The 7,307-nt window shown below is 43.5% G+C and overlaps 1 long non-coding RNA gene across 1 annotated transcript; it reads left to right on the forward strand.

Annotated features, from left to right (window-relative positions):
- The first annotated feature begins 408 nt into the window (after positions 1-408).
- On the forward strand, positions 409-5,523 carry LOC135973592 (uncharacterized). The gene is made up of 3 exons (XR_010590497.1): positions 409-520; positions 866-971; positions 4,546-5,523. It is a non-coding gene; the product is annotated as an uncharacterized LOC135973592 (long non-coding RNA).
- The last annotated feature ends 1,784 nt before the right edge of the window (positions 5,524-7,307 follow it).

Genomic DNA, 7,307 nt, shown 5'->3' on the forward strand with positions numbered 1-7,307 from the left:
AGGGAACTGATGAGCCTTTTACCTAATTAGGTAACGCTTGTATTGGCATTTGATACATTTAAGGCCCTTAGATCCTAGGTGTTGTGAGGGAGGGAGCAGGTTCGCTTCTTTTAGCTTGTGATGTGCCAGAGCAGCAGACTTGGCACCTGGAAGAACTCCTGAAGGTGTAGGCTGCCTACTGGTTTGGCTTTTGATCTTGCCCTTTGCCTTGCTGTAGTCACACAGAGATGAGTGGGAGCGGCCCTGCCTCTCTTTGTTCCTATTGCACACATTGATTCATACCTTTTGTTGTTTTTTCTACACTTGCTTACATACTTTCCCACAGCACAGCAGCACTCCACACGTGCTTTCTGCTTGCTTTGGGGTTTCCCCGCCCTGCCGATAGTTTTAAATGCTCTATTGCCTGTGGGTGAGCATAGTCTTTTACCCGCTCTAGTTTGTGTGGTATGTGATTCGATTTCCACTGGCCACGTAGGAATTCAAACACAAGTTGTTTTGAGGGGTATCTGGGCTCTGAGAGGTTAGTCTGATTTTCTGCCTTGAGGCTTCTATTTGAAATAGAAGAGGGAGAAGATCCAGTGGTTACATTGTGGTATTATGAGTCAAGGGCTCTAGGTTCTGTTCCTGGTGCTGCTACTGACCTTCTGTATTAACTTGAACAAATTGCTTTGCGTTGGTTTCCCCATCTGTAAAATGGGAATAATGATTCTTACCTGCCTCACAGTGCGGTTATAGGAAATAGTCAATCAATTTTCTAAAGTGCTTTGAGACCCTTACTGCAAAAAAGGTGCTATAGAAATACAAAGCATGAATAACAATTCTATTATTTATTAATATCCAGTATTAGTATTCATGTTTCCAATAGGTTTTGCTACTGCACCCAGGTCTTCCACTCAACAGGGCAAGGGCTTCTTTTACCTAGTGCAAGAGCATTGGCTTGGCTAGGATTAGTGACCACGAGCACTGAGTGGGTGAGTAAACATTGTTGTGAGATCGAGCTGTTACAGCAAGGCTGCACTAGAACAGAATAGGCAGGGAAATCAGAAATGACCCAGGACATAACAGCACCCAGTACTGACAGAGTGGAAATGAAGGAGACCATTTTGTTTATTTGTGAGTTTAAAAACATTTGCTTCCCTTGAGTAATTCTTTCTGTGGTTGCTGAGGATATATGTTAACTAAGCACAGGAGGGATAGTAACAAGGATATAAACCTGATTGCATGGTAATTTGTAATTTGTTTGCGCTGCCTCTTTAAAACCAGAAGGGATTATGGGAATTCCTATTACATATAAAAGGACCTGGAAAGTCACCTAGCTTCATTTTAGCTCCCAGCCTACTAGGGTTCCTATCAGGTTAAAGACTATTCTGAGTTTAGCAGATGCTAAGCTCTCAATGGCCATGTAAACCATGCTGCTTCCTCTGATATGTGCCTGCCTGACTGCAATGCCTGAGATGTTTATTAATGTAGTTTTTTGTTTTTAATTTGTGAATGTTTTCTGTTAAATTAGCGAATGTTGCTCTGTGTGTCTGAATGATGATGAGACTAAACACAGTCAGTTGTTGCAGATCCCTGTTGTTTTCAAATGTCTCTGTTTCCTTCTCCCACACTCATTCCCTCACTATTCCCCCTGAAAAGTTGCAGCTACCACATTCCATAGATAACGGAAAGCAGGTGTGCTTCTTCTCCCTTGTCTTTCCAGGCTTCCTCAAAGATCAACAGATTCCCAAGGTTGCTCCATAAAACGTCTGTCACTGAGAAGCACAATATGTGTAGGTCAGATGGGCTAAGCCGTGTAGGTTGGAACTGAGTTCAAGCCTAAATCCTCCTCCTCTAGAGTAGGGTTGAACATGGAATTGAGATGTTCAGTGTGGGCCCAAGAGGCCAGATTCATAGTTGCCCCATGGATGCTTTATGTTAGCTCTGATAGCCTTGAGACCCCACTAGGGAATTTCCCCCAATGTAGTGGATGTAGCAGAGTACATTTATGGGAGAAAGGCGGCATGGGTTGGGGTATTTCTATGCCTTGCTATTCCTAGCAGCTGGAATGGCCCAGAGGGGCTGTTGGCAGGCAGGATCAAGTTAGGGAAGCATTGAGGCTGCTCTAACCTGCACCAGGGCTGAACTGGCCTCGGGTAGTTTGAAGATAGGAATGGTATAAGGTCACCTTGGTTTCTCTTTGGTCCCTGGATATAGACACAGGGATGAACTGTCTTCTAGTGCACTGGGAATATCTACTTTAAAGGCATGTTGATCCCCTATCAATTTTTAAATGGTGAGATCGGTAGGGCTTGATGCTGGAGCTCGTGGCATGCACTTTCCATGGATTGCTGAATTTTTGAGAAGACTGTATTGTGATGCAGCCTGATCAATAGCCATGGAAGGCACTCCTTGTGGGAATGGAACTGCCCTTGCTGGCTTTAAGATGTTGTCTATAGCAGCATCAAGAAGCTTCACCAGGCTACCCTTGTCCTGGCCTTCTGTATGGACCTCCAGCTGCTGGTATTTCTGCCTTCCATTGTTTTTTAACCTTAACATTATCAGTGCTGGGACCTGCCCAGGGACAGGAAAACAAGGAGGAGCAGTGTTCCTGTGTATGTATGTGTGAGGAATTGCAGCAGGGTGAGACAACCATTCTAAGCCTAGTGGGAAATAATAAATAAGGGAGAGAAGAAAGTTGTTGTGGCTGTTGTCTGTGAGGGCAGAGGGTGCTGTGGGGACGGTCCTGCAGAGATAAGGAGTAGGCAGATTTTCTTTCTACTCTAAATGTCTACTGAGAGTTGGGGTCAATTACTCTAATTGCATTTGTATTACGACGCAGCTGTGTGTAAGAAGAAATTTCCAGGCACAGGCCCAGCTGCCACTCAGCAGACTGACAGCAGGGCACAAAAAGGGGACAAATCCACTACAGATGAGGAGCAGAGTAGTGTCGGAAGAAACAAAATAGACAGATGCTGAGCACCTCTGGCTCACAATGACTTCAGAGAGAATTGCTCAGAACCTCTGAAAAATCACTTTGGAGATTCATTTTGGAGATTAAATATGAATTTAGGAACCCAACTTTATATATTCAGGTTTGGCCTTTACCTTTCTGTGCCTTATTTTTCACATCACCTTTGCTTGTTCTCCCTCTCTCTGCTACACTTATCAGTCTTTTCTTTCTCTCCTCTTCCTCCTCAGATTCCATCTACCCCCACTGCCCTGCCACAATCCAGTGCTCACCTGTGATGCATGAGAGCAGAACTGTGTATGCTAGTGCTCAGTCTGGGTCAGTGGCTGTTTGTGCACCATGCTGCCAGTAAGCTCACCACTCACAACAGTGCCCAGAATCTCTGACTGTGTGTATAGGCGGGCTGAGCTTGAGAGAGGGGCTCACTAGGAAGCTTCATGGAGGCAGTGGTGGTAACATTATATGACTGACCTGGGGTAATCCCCAACATGCATAAGTGCTCACTCAGCCTGCTATCAATGTCACCAGCAAAGCTAGCCAACTGCCCTTTTAGGTGGCAAGTCTGCTGAGATTTGCAAAAACCAGAACAACGGACCATTTTCTATAAAAACCCAACTGCACCAGGCACTGAAAATGGGGGCATTCTTGGTTTGCAATTAGCCTGTAAAATTAAAAAGTAGGAGTTATTCATTCCTATTAATATACGGCATGTGGGCAGGGGGGATTGAGTGTGTTTAAAGGTATTTTTGTAGGAATAGTAGGACAGGAGTCAGTAAAAACAAACATGTGGGTACCAAGCTGGCAAAATATTTTGCAGAGCTGACAGAAAATACTAAGTTTGGCCATGGAGGCAAAAAATTTAACTGTGGGATCCTGGTTGGCATTTTCCAGGATCCATAGGATGTTAGTTTTCAGAGTTCATCAAGATTCTCCTTCTCTGACCCCCAAAGATGTTTATGAAAGAGATACAGGAAGGGAGGAAGATCAAACCTGCTTTAGTGAAGCCTTTCTGGTGTTATCTGTAGTTTATGAGGTGACCAGAGCTTGGCAGCTCTGTTTGAACTTGTTTTGAAGCCTGGCTGTGCTTTATGACTATTATTCTGAAATGTTTTGACATGATCAGCCCTCGCCCATTCCGGCTTGTCTGCTGGAGCCTCTTTCACCCATTTTGGCGAGTATTAGGGGCACTGAAATGCCTAGGCCTTGTCCCCTTCTGGGAGTGAGGAGAAAGACTTAAAGGGTCTGGGACTAATTTGAACGATAACTGAGCTGGGATCTCCAGGGCTATTAAAGAAAATAATCAGGAGAAATGGCATTGGCATAGAAATTGTCCTAATGGAACAGAATAATGATCCATGTAGTTCGTCTCTTGACATAGCTCCGGCCTGATGATGCCTAGATAGACTGATGTAGTGAGGTGGTTGTTGTGTAATAGCAAAAGAGGGGAGAAGTGAAAATTAATTTGCGATATTTAGCTTTTCCTTCTCTCATTTGTATGGAAGGAGTTGGGGACTGGAGTTGAGCGCTCAGCAGAACAGGTCAAACTGGAGCAGAATATCCAAGTTTATTTCTATTTATGTTTCCTCTTCCCTAAGGCTGTTTGCATGACTCCAGTTACCACAATTACTGAAGCTCAATGACCGTCAAGATGGCACTGACAAGAATCAGGTGTCATGGAGGCAAGAGCTACATATTAGAGGTGTTGATCCCCTGCTGCAGAGGCTTCTAAGAAGAATATTTTGGTGCCGCCTCCAGGAGAAAAAGAGGAACTGAACAGAATGTTTACTAATTTGCATCTGCAAGGCGTGGAAGCAACTATTTTGTAGATGACAGGATTGTTATTGCTAATTAAAATGTTTGTGAACAGGTGCCCTGGAGTGTGTCTCTGGCAAGTACTTGTTACTAGGGCTGATCGAAATATTTCCAACAAAACTCTTTTTGATGGAGAATTGGGTTTTCAGCTAAAGTGTGTGTGTGTGTGTGTGTGTGTGTGTATGTGTGTGTGCGCACGCGCATGTACATGTGCGAGAGAGTCAGTCTGTTTTTCATGGAAATTTTCACCTAAAAGTTTTTTCAGCTGAAAAACAACTTTTTGGTCAAAAGCCAAAAAATGTTGTTTTTTCCCAACAAAACAAACTTTCAATAGAAAATTTAAATACAAACTTTGTTTGTTTATTTTTGGTTGAAATCTTTTGTGGAAAAAACAAACATTTTCCAACCAGCTCCATTGTTGTTACTAGCACTGGCTGAATAGTGAAAAAACAGATTTGGGCATACTCATGAATAAACAGCTCAAACTGATTTCCTGCTATTGGTGGGATCAAATGCTTTGATGTTTGTGAACATTTGGATGGCTGCTGGGAAAATGTTCATGACTCCCGCGACTTTGCAAATTCACGCTGAAAGCCGACAATTTGCTATTCTCATGTTTGTCCTCAGATCGTATAAATCTTTTGCCTTTGTTTTATTAACGATTTATCCAGTCAGGGAGCAGAGACAATACCATGTGCTTAATCAGACATTATATGCAGCATATAATCACATGCAACAATTCCCAAATAACTGCATACTGGAAATTACTCATTCAAACTATTAAACAAATTCTTACAAATACTGATTCAATTTTCAACTGACAGGAGAGGTTCTTGAATGATTTGGATACAATGATAAAACCAAAATTTGTCACATGCCATTTGACTAGTTTTTACTTAATTAGTTATCACACTTTACAAAAGGGCTGCAGGAAGAAGCTGGCAGAGTCCTCCTCCCTGTTTTCAATTGGCTCAAGGCTGGCAACTTTAAACTGCCCTGGGAGAATTAGGACTACACTAAGGTTGCCCAGGGGAGAGAAGCTGCACCAGACTGGAGTTATCTTAAAAAAACAGATCAAGGTGTCTGTGGGTTACTTGGGAGAATGGGAGGAGCCAGCCCCAGGGCAACACGTCAGGATGCTTTTGGGACCAATATGCCAGGAGGAGGCCTATACTTGAACCAGTTACTAGCAATCTGACAACATGATACTGACTCAAGTACCAACTCCCTCTGGACCCAGTAATTATGGAAATGTTCATATTACAAGTCTAATATTTGTAGCTTGTTTAAGGATGTTTATTGAATAAAATGATCTGCTTCGTTATTAGCCCTACATAGTGATCACTGCTCTGTGTAAGGGGTAGTTAGGACACAAGGGTACATTGTGCTGGTCTTATGCAACCTTCTTTCCCATTGTATGAACACTAACCAGACCCCTCATTCCAGTTCCCCAGTATATAGCCCTGCAAATACATTTCAATTCTCACGTGTAGCACTCCCTGCTCTGTCAGCCTATGGGGCCCCAAATACCCTAACAGCTCTAACCGTGCACCTCAGTCCTAATGTGCATCTTCTACTCTTCCTGTCCTCCTCCTCCATTAACTAGCAGCCCAGTGCACCTCAGTTCTAGCCTGTGACAATCACATGGGAATGGAATGTTCCTGTACATCATTTAGGAATGTTTATGGGAAGGTACCATTCTCCGGGTTGATTTTGGAGGGGAAGGGTGTGGATTGTACAAAATTAAGGAGAATTAAATTAATTTCACAGTGATCTTTTCCATGCACTTGGGAAGTTACACTTTGTATCCCGGGGTGAACTCTTCCATGAAAATGTTCAGTCTAGGCTTCGGTTGAATTTGGCATATGGGTAACCAAGCCTGGTACATTGCACTTTGGGGTTAGGTGGGAGGAAGGGGGAAGAGAGAGTGCTTGAGAGGAAGGGTGTGTCATTAAGTAATATGGAAGGACAGGCCCACTGACAGCAATTCCGGGCCCCAGGGCAGAACAGTGCCTTCACTGCCATCGGTTCCATACCGTGCGCACCTAGAAGCCCTGCAGCCCAACCGGGCAATTTAAAAGGGACAGCAATTGCCCCCGCTGTCAGTGGGCCTGTGGAAGGAATACTGCCTAAATTAAGAAAACAGCAGCAGCTGCCTTTGTCTCTCCTTAGTGTTTTCTTTATTAAAATGTTGTGTATACAGATTCTGTCCTTGCTCAATATTTATTATTATTGAATCAATATTTATTATTATTGAAATGGATGGGCAGGTGCTTTTCTTAAGGCAATGAAAGGTTCTCTCACTTCTTCACGGTACTTTAAGAGCTTATAGAGAAGCATGTCAGCAGAAAGTGACAGTCCTCATGTGACTGCCTCTACCTCCTACAGCAACAGTGGAAGAAAGCTCTCTTCTCAGTCTGTGATGGAGGAAGAACACCACTGTCACAAAAGGTTATTAGCGTTTGATTCTTTACACAGAGACCAATAGGTGCTGTACACAGCAGGCAGGCTTTAAAAGGGCATCTCCTGACCATTAGGCAGGACT

This window comes from Chrysemys picta, chromosome 9 (assembly GCF_011386835.1).
Source record: "Chrysemys picta bellii isolate R12L10 chromosome 9, ASM1138683v2, whole genome shotgun sequence".
Classification (NCBI taxonomy): domain Eukaryota; kingdom Metazoa; phylum Chordata; order Testudines; family Emydidae; genus Chrysemys; species Chrysemys picta.